Source organism: Lepus europaeus, chromosome 3 (genome assembly GCF_033115175.1).
Source record: "Lepus europaeus isolate LE1 chromosome 3, mLepTim1.pri, whole genome shotgun sequence".
NCBI lineage: Eukaryota > Metazoa > Chordata > Mammalia > Lagomorpha > Leporidae > Lepus > Lepus europaeus.
In genome coordinates this window covers 734789-754653 of record NC_084829.1, presented here as the reverse complement: position 1 = coordinate 754653, position 19865 = coordinate 734789, and the positions used below count along the sequence as shown (strand labels likewise).

The window sequence follows — 19865 nt, the reverse complement described above, 5'->3', positions numbered from 1 at the left end:
TCCAACAAAGGAGTCTCAGCTGTCGCCCCAGCACCAAGACCAGTGGCTGGAATGCAGACTGCACAACAGTTCAACAGATTCCGTGTAGTGCTTGTCCTAGCAGCAGCTGGCAGAGGGTTCCTTTGGAAGTTTTTGTCCCTAGTATCTATTCACGTGTTTTATCACTTCTCAGCCTTTTGGCTAAGATCAAGTGTAGTGTCTAATCACGAGCTTTTATTTTTCCACACTATATCCCATTCTCACAGACCCCAGGGCCGACGATTCTGTAAACATCATTTTTGGAGATAAATGACAAACTCTTAAACAGACCCATAAATTGAAACTCACTAAAACATGATTGATGGTGGCAAAAAACTGAGGACCGTGCTCTGGAGCAACACTGGGGTAAATGGGTAGAATTCCTTCCTCAAGTTGTTCTGGATGTGATTGCCATGGAACGAGTGAGGCTATGGAGCAAGCATGTCTAGTCCTGGGTCCTGGGGTCCGGATACCCGGGCCTCAGGTGGACACCGGCTTGGGTGATTCTCGGTGTGGCTGCTGAGCGATAGAGATTTCTGGGACGTGTCTTCACTCACCTGGCGGGCGGTGCTGGCTGAGGCTGGGGCTGTCGGTCAGAGCAGTGTGTGTGGTCTCTCCCTAAGCCCTGCGATGGCCTCAGAGTGCTCAGACTTGCCGCGTGCAAGGTCAGGATACGGACGGTGAGTTTCCCAGGAGTAGGAGATCCTACAGGAGCTCACTGTTAGCAAAGTTCCCCCAGCAAACCCGGGTGAGACACTCATTCTGCAACATTGTGCCTTCCTAAGCAGGTGTACCGAAGGCAAGAACACCCACACATTCCAAAACGCCTCTAGAGGGCGTGCAGCTTTTACAAAAAGAAAAATCCCAGGCCGAAAATTCAGCCTGTGGGCGCCCGCCTCTGCGATGACATTTGTCACAAGAGAGACTTTCCGAGCGCCCAGCGCCGTTGGCCCCATGGTGTAATGGTTAGCACTCTGGACTTTGAATCCAGCGATCCGAGTTCAAATCTCGGTGGGACCTGCTTCGTTTTTTTCCCTCTGAACTTGTCTGTTTCGATAACCCCGCCCACCACCCGTGCTAACCCGCCGCGGCGAGCCCTCACCTGCCCGAGCCAGTGGGCACCCGGGGACGCCGCTGCGGCACGGAGCGCCCTCGGCCCCGCGCGCGTGCGGAGCAGCGCGGTCTCCCTGCGTCGCCCCTGGGTCTCTGCTCCTACGACAGAACGCGCGCGGGACAGGGACCTGCGTGGGCGTGCGAGGCCGCATTCCCCTAACCGCGCTCGCTCCTCGTCTCACGGGGGCTTGCAACCCCTGCGGCCTTCCGAGCTGAGCTCCTGGTCACCGAGCACGGTGAGGTCGGCTCTACTCTTGCACTTCCTCCCCTCCCGTCTCCACCTGAAAGGCGTGCCCGCCCTCCCGAGGTCTCCACTCCTGCCTCAAGCAGCAACGTCCAGGCCTTAGCTGGGCTCCGTTCCCGGGCGTGGGGGGCTCTTCCGTGTGTCCCCCGCACCCGATGCGCTTTCCCACGCCACCTCCCGCTCATCCCTGCGTTGCTTGTCTGATAAGCTCTCCCTCCACTCGACACAGCAAATTCTGCTTCGGAGTCAGGCCGGCTGCTGTCCAAGGCTGCCCCTGCGCGCCTGGCTCTGGTTAGGAGCCCAGAAACCCTTGCCGAGTGCAAAAACTTCTCTTCGCTGGGCCCAGAGCCCGGCGACGAGCGCTGGGTTCGTTTTTCTGCCCTGCTCCCTCCCGGATTTATGTCCATTGTTTTCTTCCTCCAGCCCTAAGTCCACACCCACGCTAACAAGTCCGCGCGCGACCGGGGCAGGAGTGTCCCCGGAGCTGGAGGCCGCTCAGTCCACCAGGGGAAGGGAGGGACGTGAATGAGCCGCTGGGTTCTCCATATTTTTGAATGGAATTCCCTTCGAGGAAGAACGCACGCAATTCATTCCAGACCAACGGTTCTCCAAGTCCGGCGCAGGTCACCGGCCTGACCACGGAGTGGCACTGGACACTCGCAACAAGTGTCAGGTTTTCTTGCTGCGCAGTAGGCAAGGGCTCCGGCTGGGGGTGCAGGAGAGAGGTTGCCTGCGAACACGGATTCTCCCCCGGCCATGCGTCCTGCCTGGTCTCTTCCCAGCTGGCCTGCGGACACACGGGGCCAGGAGCCTGCCCCGGAGATGTAAGCTGGGTTCTCACTGCTGACCCCGGAGGGCACCCGACCCGACAGTGTGGAATCTCCTCCCTCCTGTGCTGAAAAGGAGCCTGGGCCGTCCACGATCTCTTTCCAGAAAAGACTTGAATTTAAAGACTCTGTCCCGTGGCGGCCACTTGCAAAAACTCCTTTGCAAGGGAACCCCGGCAGAGGGCGCCCGCCTGCGGCGCGTCTTCCCCTAAAAACCTCAAACCCTGCGATGCAGCGCCCCGGACCCGCAAACCCCGACCCTAAGTGTCCACTACACAGGCGCTCGCTGCACTCGCCGATCGAATCCGGGTAAACCACTCGAAGCGGACCTGGAATCCCCTTTCCCATCCAGGAACTGCGCACTCGTGCGCAGAATCCCGGCTCTCCCGGCCGGCTCAAAGGCAGCAGGTGTTGCCGGACCGGCTGGGGTGGCACGCGACCCGGAGTCCGCGACAGACGCCCGGTGTACGCGCGCTCGCGCGGGAGATGGGCCGTGCAGACAGGCAGGCCAGGGACTCTTCTCCCGAGCACTGCGGGGCCTCCCGGGGCTCATTTCTGCGCGACCGAGCGATGGAGGCCTGGACTAAGCCCTCCCGGGAAAGTGCCGCGGGGCCCCCTCTCCAACCCCTCGCCCCGAGTGGCGCCCCCACGGCTGCGGGTCCTCGTCTGGCGCCGTTTTCCACGCACCCTCGCTTCGGTCTCCCGTGAGCACCAAGCTCTCGCCTGTGACTTTGCTGAGATCTGGCCACGCGCGTCCTCAGCAGCAGGGGCCGCGCTAGGGAGAGGGTTCCAGGGAGGGCAGCGCCGTCTGACCGCGAGGGAGCTCGGGCGTGACCCGCGTTCCCGGCCCGCGGAAGCCGCTCACCGGCCCGTCTCACCGGTGATCGCGAGTCTCCGGGGGCGCCAGCGTAGAAAACGTGGGTGCGAAGCCTGGCGCACCGCGAGGGCTCGGTCTTGTCCGACGCCCCCCTTGCTTTCCGGTGGAGAAACAGAGGCCGGGACGCGCCAAGTCCCTGCCCCCTGGGAGGACGGAGGAGGCGTGGGGCGAGGGCTCTGCCGTTAGGAAGACCGCGCTCTCCCGGGTGAAGGCGCTGGCGTAAGGGATGTTGGGACAAGTGCGCTGGGATCAGTACTTGGAGAGCAAGCGCGGAAGGTGCGCTCACCTCCCATACAGCCGAAGGGCGAGGGTGGGGAAGGATGCGGTCAGGAATTAGCACTGGGTCATCCAACAAGCCAGGAGGCACCCAAGAAGCCGGCCCCATGGTGTAATGGTCAGCACTCTGGACTCTGAATCCAGCGATCCGAGTTCAAGTCTCGGTGGGACCTTGGTGAAAAGCTTTTTGGAATCGCACTTGCATCCACTCCGTTTGCATTCCAGCCAGAGAAGCGTTTATCAGCAGGTTCACCCGCTACCAGGGACAAGGAGGGAGGACCTACACCTTTCATTAAGCGATGAACTTTCAACACAATTTTATTTTTCAAATACTGCATAAGCACTTATCAAAAACCATCTATTTGCTTTGTATTAAGTGCATATACGATTTCACAACGATTCTAATCAGAGGAAAGATACTTAAAATGCAGAGAAATATTGGTAATTAAAAACTATACCTCAATGTTTATGGTTGTGTTCCAGAGTGGTATGATAGGGTGATCAGTCACAGACTTTTGGCTTAAACATGTGATATTATTGGAAGAAAATTCTGTGGCAGATTTGGACCAAAAATTTCTTTAAGAGAGAAAAAGAATTTATGAACATTTTTTGACTTAAATAGAATTATGCAAAATATGTTTTTAAAGGATTCTAGGGCATGTCAAATTATCAGTGCTTGCGCCCCTGCCACCGACGCGGGAGTCCCTGATGGAGTCCAGGCTCCTGGCTCTGGCCTGGCCCAGCCCCAGCCGCTGCGGTCATTTAAGGAGTGAACCAGCAGGCAGAAGATTTCTCTGTCTCTAACTCTGCTTTTCAAATAAATAAATATATCTTAAGAAAAAAACATTCAACTGTAAGTTGGTATATTTTCTTTATACGTATTTTCTGCCCAATCATTAAAAACAAAACCCTGGATGCTGTGGACCACAGTGGGCTTGTGGAAGGCTCACCCTGCCCCAGCACTAACCAGCCTTTGAGAAAGTCTTCAGTGTTAAGCCCCCTGGAAACAGTGGAGTGGGAGGGTTCTCACAAACCAGGACAAGACTGGGGAAGAGTAGCCCATGACCTGCACCCCTATACCGAGGAGGAAGAAGCAGGAGAGAGAGAGAGAGAGAGAGAGAGAGAGAGAGATCCACCTGGAATTCCAGGCTGTCTTGGGTGCAGCACGCAAATGATCCTTACAAACGGGATGATTCCACAGTTGGGAGTGGAAAGCCCGCGTGTTTGTCACCACAGCCACAAAGGTGAAAAACACCCCAGCGGCTGTGACCTGCGGAAGCGAGGGCAATCTCACAAGCGCACCAAGCACGCAGCCCCACACTGGGTGTCGCTCTGGGTTTGCAGGCAGCACCGACTCCCATGGCCAGACCCACCCACGCGCACGCCCACGTGGAACGCTGATGGGTGGCAGAGTGACTCCTGCAAGAGGCTGGGGAGGAGTCAGGGCCAGGTGACAGGAACGAGATGGCCGGCACACAGGGGCACGGCTGAGCCTTTCAGTGTGGATTCTTGACTTGCAGAGCAGGAAGTGCCCGGATGTCCCGCGCGGTGATCATTTCAAACTCAGAAGAAAACTGAGAGCCAAAGAGCCCTGCCTGGGCCCTGAGAACTGAAACTCCGTTGTCTTCCGCTGGGTCGAGGCAGCCACACAGCAACACAGGGAGGCAGAAGCTGAGAACCAGGGACCTCCTGCAGTCACAGGAGCAGATGGACCAGCGATTCCGGCTGGGCCCCACCTCACCAGGCCGGCGCACTTGACTGCCAGCCGGACTGTCTCTAGGGTGGCGTTTGCTGGTCTCTCCTGCCAGTGGCTCAGCTGCAATGGCCAAGAAAAAGCATCCATGGCTTTGCAGGCCCAGGCCCAGCTCAGAGGTTCCCAATCGTGTGCCGTTTCCTGCAGCCCAGGGAAGGGTCCCTGCTCCCAGGCAGCAGGGTGACATGTGCCACGGCCCTGGTCTCTGGCCTCCTGACTCCATCCTGGAATGCTCGCGAAAGTGGCCTTTGACCATGATTTTCTTCTGGCATTCACACATGCACCCCCACCCCCACTCTCTCTCTCTCTCTCTCACAGGCAGTGACTGCTGCAGAGCTACGCACAAGAACACAGGGCAGCCAGTGTGGGTCTCCTTAACCGGGCGCCACTGGCCACAGAATTCACCCTCAGCGCGCACACAAGGGCAGCTCTGCCGCCCCACAGCCCTGTGTTAGTTACCAACCGTGAGCCGGCAGGAAGCAGCCCTCTGTGTTAGTTACCAACAGTGAGCCGGCAGGAAGCAGCCCTCTGTGTTAGTTACCAACCATGAGCCCGCCGGAAGCAAGCAGAAGTCTGACATCAGTGAAGAAGGAGGGTTGAGGGCAAGACATCTGGGGACAGCCAGGGCAGACTTGGGGCAAAGGTGCCAGTGAGCCACCCTCAGTTCTGGGGAAAGGCCCTAGCAGGTGCTCCTGAACTCCTGTGTGAGAACAGGGCCTCAGGACTGGAGCTTGCTAGGAGGTCAGAGGAGCAAGGAATGGAAATTCGTGGAGGTGTGGCAGGGACCACGTGGGGGGAGGGAATGCAAATGAGGGCGGCCAAACTCAGACAGAGGAAGCCAGAGAGGCCAAGGCTGTGAAGTCCCTTGAGATCTGAGGAGTGTGGACAGAGGATAGGCTGGAGGAGAGCACTGGGGGTGAAAAATGAGGGGGTGGAGGGAGCTTGTGGAGAAGACAGCACCAGCGGCGGAGGCGCTGCGGGCTGGGACAGCACCTCAGTGCAGGCAGCACGCGGCCCTGCAGTGCTCCCTCCGTTCTGAACGAAAGTCTCCCCTTTTCTCCATTCACTTAAATATCTGTCACTGATGTGAACTCACGAGACCTTATTGTCTTCCTCATGCTTTATAACTCATTGTTGTCCTTAATTATCTTGGTGCTCAAACTAACCCAGATCGCACAGGAGGAAGCCCTAGACAGGCTGGCTCCCAGCCTTGCACTCTGCCATCACCATTTATTCCAGCACTCTATTGCTGTTTAGTGCAACGGGTGAGTCCAGAGTTCACTTGCATGGACCCTGGCCATTTCTCAGTGATGCCCTGATCCCTTTCAGTGGGGACCCATGTCCAGGGCTGGCTGTAGCCATCACTTTCATGATGTTGGCTTCCTGGCCTTTTTCATGGAAAGACCTAGGGGGTGTGCGGGCATGCTTATCCCTGTACGTGGGCACACATAAACATATATATGTCCATATGCACATACATGTGTGTCCATGTATACATGCAGGTACACATGCACACATGTGTGTTAGAAGCAGGAGCTCACACACCCATGCCCCCAACTCCAAGCCATCTCTGCAGGATTCTGTGTTTCTCTGTACCCTTTCTTCCACACTGACAGCCCTCAGTCCGTAATAGCAACATATTCACTCACTTGCTTGAGCCTAAAATACATTAGGTTTGGAATTGTTCTGCCCATCTGGTACCAAAAACCAGCCACCAGAAAAAGGTAAAGGTTGGTTTGCAGCTTGCCCAGTCACCCTCACCCCCTTTTGCAAGAGTGAAGGTGTATTGTCCAATGCCCTTTTTTTCCCAAATTATGTTCTGTTCCTTTCCATGTAGCCATGTTACAGAATAGGATCGAGTTCATTTGAGTTCAGTTTTAGGTTTTTTTTTTTTTTTTCCCATTCAGTTCCCATCTTTGTTTATCTGAAATGGAGTTTTGAAAATGTAGAACAACTTACATGCTTTCAAAACTGGCTTCCTTGTGTTCTGGTTTCTCTTCACCGTATTTTCTATTCACAAAGTAAGAGAGCTATGCATATGTCTTCCTAATACCCCTTCATTTTGGAACCAAGGAGGCAAAGTAATACTCAGTGGCAGTTTTTTGTCACTATTTCCTGGAACCACACTGTATCTTTTTTGTAGCTGCATAGCCCTCCCATCTGTCCATTCCCTTTTGATATTTGTTCTGTAAATTCCCATTGTCTAGGGGGGGCTCACGTTTTCTTTCAGGCACTCATTTTAAAGTATTTTGGAAGTGGGCATCTGGCCCCGTGGCTATGAGACCCCTGCTTGGGATGCTGGCATCCCCTGTGGGAGTGCCGGGTTCATGTCCTGACTCCAATTCCCACTCGGCTTCCTGTTGACGCACCTGGGAAGCACAGTAGGTGATGACTCAAGTGCTTGGGTCCCTGCCACCCATGTGGAAGGCACAGATTGAGTTCCAGGATCCTGGCTTTAACCTGGTCCCAGTCCCAGCTGTTGGAGGCATTTGGGAAGTGAGCCAGCAGATGGAAGAGCTGTGTGTGTATGTGTGTGTGTGTGTGTGTGAGTCTGTCAGTCTGTCTACCTGTCAAGTAAATAAAGCTAAAATATTAAAAATTTTCAAATATTTTGAGTGGCATTTTTCTCTCCATTTCTTTTGAGGTTTGTCAGTAAGACTTCCACTTCTCCTTTGAATTTGTCCATGGACTCCTGACGCACAAAGTGTTTATGCACCCCAGTGTTTTCTACAGTTTCACCTTGAGCTGCCTTGCTCCTTGTTGCTCTCAACACTCCCGTGAGTCTACCTCGTGTGAGTGCGGAGGGAAGGGAGAGTCAGCCTCTTCCTCGCTGGAGTCTTCCTCGCTAGCAGTCGCTTTACAGGAGAATCGGCAGGAGGTGACCACTGCCTTGAAATGAGTTTAATAAGCCGCGCATACGAATAAACAACGGGGTAGCTGGAGCAGGAGGCTCCTGCCCCGGTAGAAAGGCAGTAACCGCTGCTCTCAACCAGATCAGTAGCAGTGCTTTCCATCTGAGTGCAAGAAAATATAAAACCATGTTCTACCTCAATGTCCAAGGATATTTTTAAAAGGTGGTGGGAAATGGAGGCAAAAGAGAAGTTTATTTTGGTACAAAATGTTCTGGAATCCAAGCATACAGTGAGCCTGCAAAGAGTTGTGGACTATGAAAGAACTGTGCATCTACTTAAAAATCCATTTCCCACAAGCAAGTACCCTTGCGTTTTCTACCCACTGGAAGATGGATGGCTAACTTGTTGGAAGTAAACCTGGAATCTATCGCCTCCTTTTCCCAATAAAGATTTGCCTCTCTTTTGAAGAGGACGGGGAGAAAATGCCAAACACGGTTATTACCTGGAAGTACAGCCTCAAACACAAACTGTTTCGAGTCATCCCTTCAAAGTTATCCGTAGACTCCAAAAAGTGGATAGCAGAGGATGGTTTCGATCCATCGACCTCTGGGTTATGGGCCCAGCACGCTTCCGCTGCGCCACTCTGCTGACGGCCCTGTGAGCTTGCTCTTCTAGTTTACCAAGTTAGAAATCAGCCATCTTTTCTGGCCTCTGCGGCGTCTGCTCCCTCCGCCCAAGCTGCCTCTACCTGCCCAGAACTGCTCCGAGCCCAGGGGAAACCAAAGCGAGGAGGCGGCGAACAGCTCCCCGCCTCGCTGGACCCCGCGCCGAGACCCCGCGCCGAGATCCCGCCCCGAGACCCCGCACCGAGACCCTCACCGAGACCCCCCCCTGCACTGAGACCCCGCGCCGAGACCCCGCACCGAGACCCCCACCGAGACCCCCACCGAGACCCTGCACTGAGACCCCGCGCCGAGACCCTCACCAAGACCCAGCGCCGAGACCCTCACCAAGACCCCCCCCCTGCACTGAGACCCCGCGCCGAGACCCCGCACCGAGACCCCGCACCGAGACCCCCACCGAGACCCTCACCGAGAACCCGCGCCGAGACCCAGCGCCGAGACCCTCACCGAGACCCACCCCCTGCACTGAGATCCCGCACTGAAACCCTGCACCGAGACCCTCACCGAGACCCTGCATGGAGACCCCGCGCCCTCCCGGCGACCACCACGCGCCGCAGCCTCGTCCCGGAGCCCGCCTCCTTTGGATCCCGGTCCGCCCCACCCAGCAAGCGGCAGAGCCCGGCCTGGCAGGTGCAGGTGCCGGAGGCTGTCTGCACTCGGCCCGAGAGCGCTATCCTTTGCCTTTCCACACATCTGCTTCTCGCCTCACCTCCAAGTCTCACCTCTACCGACAGGAGACGAGATCCCGGCCTGAGCCCCGCTGAGGGTCACTCCGGCGCAGCCAGGGCTCTCGGTCCCCACATTACTTGGGAGGTCCCTAACCCCACAACAAAGATAAATACAATGTATTCACTTTTATTTCATCAGTCAGAATGATTGGCCAGGAAAGACCTCATCATAACGGAGTCTTAACACACGAGGGGTCCAAAAAATTAGAGAAGCAAGTGGTGGCTCCTGTGCGTGTATATGTATCATAAAGCTATAAGGACTATAACTATTTGGTAACATATAGCCTAAAATGTGTAGTATGGAAACAGTCTATGGTAAAAATGGCATCCCATGTCAGGAAATTATTTTATACTCAAAAATTATTTCAGAGTAATAGTTGCACATAGTGAAGAAGGAAACTTGCTCCACACCATAGGCCAAATACAGAGGGCTAGAGAGAATGAGAAATCCGAGAAGACCGAATGTTATGACGGAAGAGCTAAACTCCAAAACCCTTAGAAAGAAAATGGGAGATTGAGAAAAACCCTTTATGGACCAGATCTATGGCAACTGGAAACCATTATACTTAGCGAAATAAGCCAGTCCCGAGAAGACGAGCAGCAGAGGCGTGCCCTGATCTGCGGTCACTAGTGGAGTACCCGCAAGGTCAGGTACGGGAGTGACGTGGGCATGCCGAGGTCCGAGGACTGGTCACAGCCTGGGCTCCGCTGCTGAGCCAGTGCTCAACTGTGCGGGGTTAATCTTAGGAGTACAAAGTAACCTGAGAGTGGATCATTGTGAAGATGGAGGGGAGGAAGAGAAGGGGGGGGACTATCCCTGCTCCTAATCTGTACCTACGAAATACGTGGAATTCGTTTACCTTACGTAAAAACAGAAAGCAGACCCTAGATGCCGGTGGAGGCTCCGAGCGCCCGGGGCCAGCAGCAGCCGGTGGAGACGGGTCTGAGGCACTGTGGCTGCTACCAGAGGGAGTAGAGTAACGGGCGGGATATCCTCGCTAGCAGACCCTCTCCAGGGGCCACCCAGGAACCTGCGGAGAACCTTCAGGGCAAGTAGGGCCACGTATTTACAGACATTTGAGCAAAATTCCGACAAAGATCAGCTCTCACCCAGGCTGATCCTCACGTGCAAACCGCTTTCCCTGAGGGAAGGGGCCGCCAGGACTCAGAGCGAGTGGCAGGGCTGGTGATGACGGCCTAAAACGATCCCGGTTTTGATGCAAACATCTGTTGACTACGTAAATACCACAAGTAAGGAATTTCTGGACGTGGTCAGAGAGGCAGACCTAAGTGCAGGCAGCACGGCCCCATCCCCTCCTCCGGGGGCCTCTGCGGCAGGGGCGGGGGCTCCCTGCACCGGCACTGCAGTCCCCGAGTTCCGCCCCTCTCCCCACGCTCCGGGACCCCCGTCCCCACGGTCAGAGGCCCCCGCGGGGGAAGGAGGCGCGGTGCCCGTCTCGGCCTCCAGGTGGCGCCCTCGCCCCGAGCGGCGGTGGAGCCCGCAGCCCGGGCGGCCCCGCTGAGCTGGGCCTAGCCTTTGTCTCTCTGGGCTGGAACTCACCTTCTCCGCCGTCAGGATGCCTCTTGTTATGGCGTTGCAGAAATACGAAGCAACCCAGGAAAACTGAAAGAAGTCCCGGGGTTAGGGTTAGGGTTAGGGTTAGGGTTGGTTTTGGCCTAGGTTGGTTGGAATTCCCACATCCACGCCTTTGACCATGCCTGTGCTCCTGTCCCTGCCACTCATGGGGGACCTGAACTGCGTTCCCAGCTCCCAGCTATGCCTGGACCTGCGTGGGGAGTGGGCCAGTGGATGGACGCTCTTAGAAGAAGGGGGTGGGGAGGAGGAGGAAGAGAAGGAAGGAGAAAGAAAAGACTAACAATTGTCACGGAGGATATCCAAAATTAATGTCGTCGCACATTGCAGGTGGGAGCCACTGTGGAAGACAGTTTGATAGTCCTTCAGAAAGTTACACGCTGGGATCATGACATGGTCCAGCAATTCCACTTCTAGATGCACCCCCCCGGAGAATTGAAAGCAAAGCCCACACAAATGGATATAATCGTTTATAGAAAAATGCAAACGCTCAAGTTCTGTTATACCTTGCGATGTCATTTTTTCCTTCTTGAATTTCCCATAAACTTATCTTTCAAACGTAATATTCTTTCACGCTTAGAGGTTTTTAAGGAAATTTCTCCTAATAAACATAAACATGTACATCACTTCAAATATCATTGAAATTATTAGCTTTACAGAGCTAAACACTAAAATATAATTTTGAAAATTAGTATTTTTAAAGATATACAATGATGGGAATTATATCTAAACATAAATGGGTGTAAAATGCATTCATGGATTCATAGATGCGTGCATTTCAATAGGAATTAAATTTTAATGTTAGTTCTATGCCAGTTTTTATTTTTTTCAATTTTTAAAAACTTATATAAAGTGAACAAATTTCAGTTATTTCATATATACAGATTTAGGAACACAGTGATACTTCCCACCCTAGCCTCCCTCCTCCTTCCTTTCTTATTCTTTTAATTTTTTTTTTAATTTTTACGATGGCATGCTTTCAGTTTAGCCAATGTTTATTTTTATAACTAGTAAAAAAATGCATTATTTTTTAAGAGGAAAGGGCAGTTGTTTAGTAAATGTCCCTCACTTTAAATTAGATCGTCGGGTAACGAGTATGAAAAAGTCAATCGCTTATAAAAAGAAGAGGGAAGCACATGCCTCCCGCGGGTTTCCGTAGTGTAGTGGTTATCACGTTCGCCTAACACGCGAAAGGTCCCCGGTTCGAAACCGGGCGGAAACAAGTTGCTTTTACACCCGAATTTTGCTCCTAGGAGCTTTGGTCTGGACTCCGCACCTGCTGCGACGCCTATCCTCACCCCACGCACCCAGCGTGCGGGCTTCCTACGTCTGCGGGGACCCAGGCGGCCTGGTTCCCCCCTGCTGCGGGAGCCGGGGAGGAGGCACGGCTCGGAAAGCGCAGGAGCAGGGCGCCTCGGGCTGACCGAGGGTCTCTCCTGTGCGGGTCGGGGGCCCTGCCGACCCGGAGGGGCCGGGCTGGCATTTAAACACCCCGAGGAAGCGAGCCCGAAGCTCCCGGGCAGGGTGGACGCTCGTGGGTTGGGCAGGGTCCGCGCAGCCGGTGCGGGGCCGCAACCAGAAAGCATCCCCCTCCGTGAAATGTCCCAGAATGGAGAATCCAGCTCAGCCCCAAGCTGGGGCCGGAGACAGAGCTGTGCACGGCAATCAGGATCCAGCCGAGCGAGGGAAGCCGGGGAGCGCCCCACAGCGGACGCAAGGGAAGACGATGGCTGGACAGTGTCTCACTAAGTCCATCCCCACTAACACGATAACGGAACGCCAGAGAGGCCTCGGGTCACTGCAGAAACCCTGGCTGAGCGCGGCTCTGAGTGCAGGCGGGGGAAACCGCCCTCAGGGTCCGCCTGATCCCTCCCGGTCCAAGTCGGTTCTGCAGTGAGGACCGAGTGTCTGGGGCTGGACTTGTTCAGGGGCACAGAAACGCGTCGTCTCAGGCCTCCGAGGTGTAGGAAGTGGAAAATCGAGTGCCAGCCTCAGGCCAGGGCCTCCTTGCTGAGTCATCGCATGTAAAAAGGCCAGGGACCAGTGAAGGAGGGCCCGCCGTGCACAGCCCAGGTTGGGGGCCTCAGGGCCTGCTCACCTGCTGCATGCCCTCCATCCTAATGCTGCTGTTCGCGGAATAAGCATTCCAATCTCAGCACCCCCCGGCTGACAGAAGCCACCGAAAGTATTCAAATGAGCCAGTCCCTGACGCATTCACCGTGCCCTGCCTGCCTTTCCCACAAAGCCCGGGAAAGACTCCCTCCAGCCCCCTTGCTGCCGGCACCTGCCACCTGACCACCTGCCCTGCACGGTGTGCCGGCCCCTGTGTCCAGGACCTGTGAGCAGAGGGAGCTCCGCTCCTGAGCCTCCCTTATGTTTCCTCTTGTGGCCGCACTGGACAGACAGACACAGAAAGGGAAGGGTCCTTTGAGACCAGACGGACAAGGGACGTCTCGGGTGCACATCCATCAAAACCCACAATGGTCTCCAGCACATACCCAGTCACCCGAAGAGCCAAGATCTTCCAAACTTGTATCTCACACGTGCAAATGCGAGCAGATCTTGTCTTGTTGAGGAAGTTCCAGCATGTTTGTACACAGGCACAGGCTCACAAAGTCGACACTGTGATCATGTGCTTCTGCACAACGCATAACGAGCTAGAACTCGAAGCATCTTGACACCATGTATACCTCCAGGGTTGGAAATGATGCAAGGATAAAATACACTGCCTAGCAAATTTTAAAATTCAACCCTGAACAGTGAACATGGGGAAAAGTTGGAAAATAAGTGGAAACTCTACAAAGAAACTCATATGAGCATGTTGTGCCACAGGGCTAGGATACGGGCAGTAGCAGGGACCTTGTTAAGACTGGCTGACTTCCATCAGCATCGTGAAGTCCCACGCTGCTTTGCAGGGCGTGGCTCCCAGAGAACACAGGCTCCTGTTCTGTGAGGCCCTGCTGTTACGGAAAGGGACGTGAGCATTCCCCGTTGAGGCTCCTGTCTGCTGTGCCGTGCTTCTGTGTTGGTCAGGAGTCACAGGCAGACCACGGATTCGGCGGGAACAGCGGGTGACGCCACATCGGCACCGTTTCCTTGCCCATAATTATGTTCAGACCAGTTGGTCACTTCCCTGGCAACTTCAGGCAGGTGTGGCTTTAACTCATTACGAGTTCTTAGAAATCCATGCAAATGACACAATTTTTAAACAGAAGTGGCAATCTACTCCCCCCACCCCAGCAGAAATGCACTGGGCTGAAAAAGCCACCTTTAGAAGCCGGATGGCAGCTAGCTCCGAATCTGTCAGTAAGGTTTCAGTCAATTCAAATCTGTCTTCTTTTGCAAAGTCCACCAAATCTTCAAGCGAGCATGGATAAATTGTGTTCCTTTTCCCAGTCACTTTTTTTTTTTTTTTGACAGGCAGAGTGGACAGTGAGAGAGAGAGAGAGAGAGGAGAGAGAGAGAGAGAAAGGTCTTCCTTTGCCGTTGGTTCACCCTCCAACGGCCACCGCAGCCAGCACACCCCGCTGATCCGAAGGCAGGAGCCAGGTGCTTCTCCTGGTCTCCCATGCGGGTGCAGGGCCCAAGCACTTGGGCCATCCTCCACTGCACTCCCGGGCCACAGCCGAGAACTGGCCTGGAAGAGGGGCAACCGGGACAGAATCCGGCACCCCGACCGGGACTAGAACCCGGTGTGCCGGCGCCACGGAGGATTAGCCTATTGAGCCCCCAGTCACTCTTACATGAAAGAGTGGATAAGTTCTAGAAATTTCTGATCCAGCAGGGCATGAAGGGTAAATATTTGATTTAGCAGACAGTGGAGACAGTTTCAAAAGTGCGGACCATTAGCCACAGCAAAGCGTGCACCAGTTTTTCTGTTCCTTTTCTGTTCCAGGAATCGCTGTACTTGAGGGATGCTGTCTCAGACATAGGTGGGAAAAACTCTCAATACAAATATTCGACAGAGAACCACAACCTAGGCATGTATAAAAATCAGTTTAAAAAATAAAACAAGATCCAACAAGATACACTCAGTGTGATGCAAAGGCAGGTCTGTCCACTGTATAGACAGTGAGTGCCTCAGACTCCCTGCAGCCCCGGGAGGCCGTGCACCTCACAGGTGCAGACCTACAGATGCGAGTGAGGTCCCCCGGTGACATTCCCGGTGACAACCTCAGCTTTGGCATCTTCAACAAGGGTGCAGTTTCAAAAGATGAGACATTGCCTGCAGAAACATGGAGAAGAGGGCAACCAAGTTGGGCAGGAGGTGTTTCCACCCAGTCTGGAGCTGAAGTGGGTGAGTGACACACACTCTCCGTGGAAACCACCAACTGCCAGAGTTGTCAGCAAACTCAAGACAGACATTTCCAGTATGTCTCTGACGTTGAAATTGACATCAATTTCAGAGTTGGGGCATTGTGTCCATTTCCTTTTACATTCCGTTTGTTAGAACTGACAGTTGTTGCTGTGGGTACTTCTGGGAGGAGGAGTGGGGCAAGAGGCGCAGAGTCACCACACAGACACCGGGCCAGAGGCGAGCAGCCCGCAGACTCCTTTATTTCAGTTGGTACAGCTGCTTATATAGCTGAGGCAGCCAATCCAGTCAAGGGACAATTTATGCCCTAACCAATCACAGCCTGTTGCCAAGCAGGCTCCATTGCCAGGTGGGTTCCCAGGGGGTTGCCTAAGCCATTTCTGAATAACTGACGCTTGCTTGCCAGCAGCCATCTTGCCATGGCCTTCTCAATCCACCACAGATGGTATCAAACAAAACTCCACAATGTGCAGCCCAGGAAGGCGTGGGCCTCACCAACACCAAGCTGGGAAAGCTCAGGCTACATGTGCAGCGATTTGATTCAGAGGCCGTTCACGGGCTGTCCCGGGCCCATCTCTCTGTCCTCCCAGCTGCATGGCAGCTTCCGTGTCTGACAACTGAGAAACAGCTTTAGAGACCAGGCTTCCGGGGAGGCCTGGAGCCCAGTGCACTTTGTAGGAGAGGATGCTTGGCCAGGACAGACCGTGGAGGGCCTGGGCTGAGGGGCCTGGAGAGGACAGCTGCCTCCCAGAGTGGCCTCCCACCTCCCACTCCGTCTCTCCCCCTACAATGATCCCCACTCTTCCCCAGGCCTTAGTCATTCAGCCGCTGTCTCCTATTTGATTTGGGTGTCTCTGTGGTTTCAACTTCCATACAGTGCTGTGGATCTTGGGAAGTCATTTGTCTCTTGATTAATTTACTTTCTTGAAGCTGAAAATCTTTCCCTCTTGGTCCAGGTGCCTCACTTGTGACTGCCTCGTGGTGCCAGGAAGGAGCCACAGCATCACTCCTCCCTCCCTGCTCCTGGCCTGGGCCTGGCTGGCTGCCGGCCTGCACTGCCTCGGACAGCACCACAGGGCCGGGAGGAAAGTTCACTGAGGGACAGTCCTAGAAGTGGGATGGCTGGGGACATGAAGGCTGGGCAGAAATCAACACTCCGTTCATGCCTGGACAGCAAAGTCGAAGCCTTAGATTGCTAAACTAAAAGCTTACCTTTCTTCCCTGCAGAAATTCAACCCCTGTAAGACTTTCCTCCTGTCTGAAAGACAGAATGGACATCTAATCCACATTGCTCTCAGAAAATTCCACAGGGAGGGTAATCCTTGAAGAAAGGGATGATTTAATGAGAGAGAGAGAGAGAGAGAGAGAGAGAGAAGGTCTTGCACCCGGTGGTTCTCTCCCCAAATGGCTGCAACAACAAAGGCTGGGCCAGGCCCCAGCCAGGAGCCAGGAGCTTCTTCCGGGTCTCCCATGTGGGTGCAGGGGCCCAAGCACTTGGGTCATCTTCTACTGCTTTCCCAGGCCGTAAGCAGGGAGACGGATCTGAAGAGGAGCAGCCAGGACACCTGCCAGCACCACAGGCAGAGTCTTAGCCTAATATGCACAGTGTTGGCACCCGCTAAGGTTTTTTGTTTGTTTGTTTTGTTTTTGTTGTTGTTGTTTTTTAATTGTTTGAAGAGCTGGGTGCAGACCGCGTGTGGCACAGGCAAAGACCCTGAAAATAAACGGCCACGACCTTGCAAGTCTCCTTCTCCTGGCCTGCGGCCCCCACTCCAAAGATCTCACTGCAGCCATGAGCAGTGTCCAGTCCTTCAAGTGCGGACGGCCCGGCCCCTGGGCCAGGGTCATGCCCTGCTGGCAGAGGCCGGCAGTGGGACGAGAAGCCCGGCAGAGGTTCCCAGTTGGTTTCCTCATCTCTCCCAGGTGTGTGTTCCCACTGTGGCGGGTCTGGCTGTCTTCCCAGAGTGTGATCAGGAGGATGAAGCCGGTTGCCGCTGTGGCAGAGATGGCCACACCGCCCAGGACCACGAGAAGCCCAGGGGAGAGCAAGAGCCGTGCCACTACAACCACGGCAGGCCAGGCTCCTGATCGTGACCGTGGCGGTGAGCAGAAGTGCTATTCCTGTGGAGAACCTGGACACGTTCAAACACAGCACCAAGGTGCTCCGGGTGCTCCAGGTATGGGGAGGTGGAGGTGTGGGTGGGAGGTGTTGGGTGTGGTGCTTGATGGAAGAACCCTCCTTTCCACACCACTGGTGAACAAGAATGCGTGAACAGGAACTCACTGGTCTGAGTCCGCTCTGGGCTTCTCGACTGTGTTCCCATGTAGGAGGTAAAACCAATTCTGGAAGTGTCCATGGGCGTCCATAAAGAACTTTAATTTTAGCATAATGCTGGCCTTGGATTGTCTGACCTCAGTAGCTATTAAATAACCCACATAACATCTGAGTAAGGCCCTCCTGGAACCTCCAGCTGGGTGGGAGTACACAAGGCTAAAAGACGGGCATGTGTGTTAGAGGCTACGCAAGGGAAACGCAGATACAAGCCTGAGCAGGAACATAGCATTGATGCTGGGCATACAGATGGTGGCATTGAGGTTTCGGACACATTTTTTCAAAGACTAAATCTGAAACCCTTGGGAAACATTGATGTTCAGAGTTAGCACCCTTCGGAGATATTCAGAAATTACAGAGAAATGCATTTCCACAGAAATCAAGATGTTATTTTTGTGTGTCATGTCACTTGGACACTCATGTCTCATTGGCTGTAATCAGTTTTGAAAAGTCAGATGGGAAAAGCAATTGAAGTCCTAGAAAATAGCAATGTAATTTTAAACAATTCCAATAAAGATGGAGGAGGAAAATAGATTGTTTGAGGGCTGGGTGTTGTGGCATAATGGGTAAAGCCGTCTGTGAGACCAGCCTCCCATGTGGGCACCAGTTTGAGTCCTGGTTGCTCCACTTCTGACCCGGCTCCCTGATAATGTGCCTGGGAAAGCCGCAGAGGATGGCCCAAGTACGTGGGCTCCTGAACCCACAGGGGAGACCCAGATGAATCTCCTGGCTCCTGGCTTCGGCCTGGCCCAGCCCCGGCCATTGCAGCCAGATGTGAGGAGTGATCCGGAGGATGGAAGATCTCTCTGTCTCTCTGTAACTCTGCCTTTCAAATAAATAAAAACAAATATTTAAAAAAAGGCACGGAGACAGAGAGCTCTCTTGAGGGGCATTTCTTCAAGTGTGGAAAGGGTGCCTGTGTACGTGAGAAACCATTGCTCACTGCAGCGTTATTTGTAATAGAAAGATAAGAAAAAGCTCATTCATCCTCATAAAATTTATCAAATAAATCTACAAAATGGGACACAATGCATACTTTAAAGGAATAAGGAGGATCTTCAGGTACTCAGTCATAACGTTCTCAAAAATATCACTGTATGGAAAAAGCCAGGTGCTGAACAACATGTCGTGAATGACAGCGTGCGGGCTGGGGAGGGAGAAACCACGTCCTTGGATTGGATTCTGTGTGCACTTCCACAGCTCTGCAAAGCTGGCAGGAAATGCATGACCATGCTAACCCACGGAGGTGGGGCCCGCCCTGGGCAGATGGCAAGCAGGCGGGAGAAATGACATTTGTTGCATCTCATTCCATATTGCGGATATTGGAACCCAGCAAATGTGCCTTAATTTCTTTTTTAAATTAAAGAATTTAACAAACTCTACAAGTACATCGTCGATGACAAGAGTAATCTCTGGAATAGTGGCCAAAGCCAGGGTATATTTATTTTAAAAATTAATAAGGGAAAACTGTAAGCACCCAAAACAGAGGCAAGATAAACAGGTTAAAGTCCCGCTCAGGCTGCAGTGGTGGAAGCAGCCGCCATGCTGGGATTGTATTTTAGGCTTCAAGTGGCAACACGGAGGACAAGGAGTCGCAGAAGTGGTATTGGAGGCTGCAGGGAATGGAAGGCAAAGGGTGGGGACCTCCCAAGGCGCATCCCAAACTCACCCCAGCCACATGGGGAAGTGAGTCCCGCGAGTTTCAGGAAACTCTGCAGATCCACGAAAAATCAGACTGCAGAACTGTGTTCTACGTCCCTGTACCTGCCCACGGCCACCTGCCCACCAGGCCCAGGCGTGATGGCTCCAGGGTTTCCCCGGAAACACAGGAGGAAGTTTCCTCTCCTGTGCCCTCCTGGAGAACGTTCTGACCCAAATGCACATTTCAGAAGTGGCAGCACTGTCCTCCTGCCGGTCTGGGTTCTGTTTGAAGGGGTCATGGCAGCCCTCTGCAGGAGCAGGCTGGGCGTGCGCTGGGAAAGGGTTTTCCCCATTTCCCTAAAACATACAGGATCAACACTTTTCCACTCAGAATGGGATTTTGTTGTTGTTGTTGTTTTATTATAAAAATGTGATTGACAGTCATGTGGATGGAGAGTTTATTTAACTCAGTCTGGATCTCCCATGTGGGTGCAGGGACTCAAATTCTTGAGCCATCACCTGCTGCCTCCCAGGGTGTATATCAGCAGAAATCAGAAACAGAGTTGGGACTTGAACCCAGGCACCCTAGGGTTCCCAAGCAGAGCCTTAACC

General features: G+C 53.8%; 4 non-coding genes and 1 pseudogene across 4 annotated transcripts; 4 read left to right on the top strand and 1 right to left on the bottom strand.

Moving 5' to 3' along the window:
• Positions 1-160: 160 nt before the first annotated feature.
• Positions 161-301, top strand: LOC133757191 (U2 spliceosomal RNA; annotated as a pseudogene).
• Positions 302-966: 665 nt separating this feature from the next.
• On the top strand, positions 967-1038 carry TRNAQ-UUG (transfer RNA glutamine (anticodon UUG)). Its single transcript has one exon. It is a non-coding gene; the product is annotated as a tRNA-Gln (tRNA).
• A 2418-nt stretch (positions 1039-3456) lies between these two features.
• Positions 3457-3528, top strand: TRNAQ-CUG (transfer RNA glutamine (anticodon CUG)). The gene has a single exon. It is a non-coding gene; the product is annotated as a tRNA-Gln (tRNA).
• Positions 3529-8536: 5008 nt separating this feature from the next.
• TRNAM-CAU (transfer RNA methionine (anticodon CAU)) lies at positions 8537-8608 on the bottom strand. Its single transcript has one exon. It is a non-coding gene; the product is annotated as a tRNA-Met (tRNA).
• A 3506-nt stretch (positions 8609-12114) lies between these two features.
• Positions 12115-12187, top strand: TRNAV-AAC (transfer RNA valine (anticodon AAC)). The gene has a single exon. It is a non-coding gene; the product is annotated as a tRNA-Val (tRNA).
• The last annotated feature ends 7678 nt before the right edge of the window (positions 12188-19865 follow it).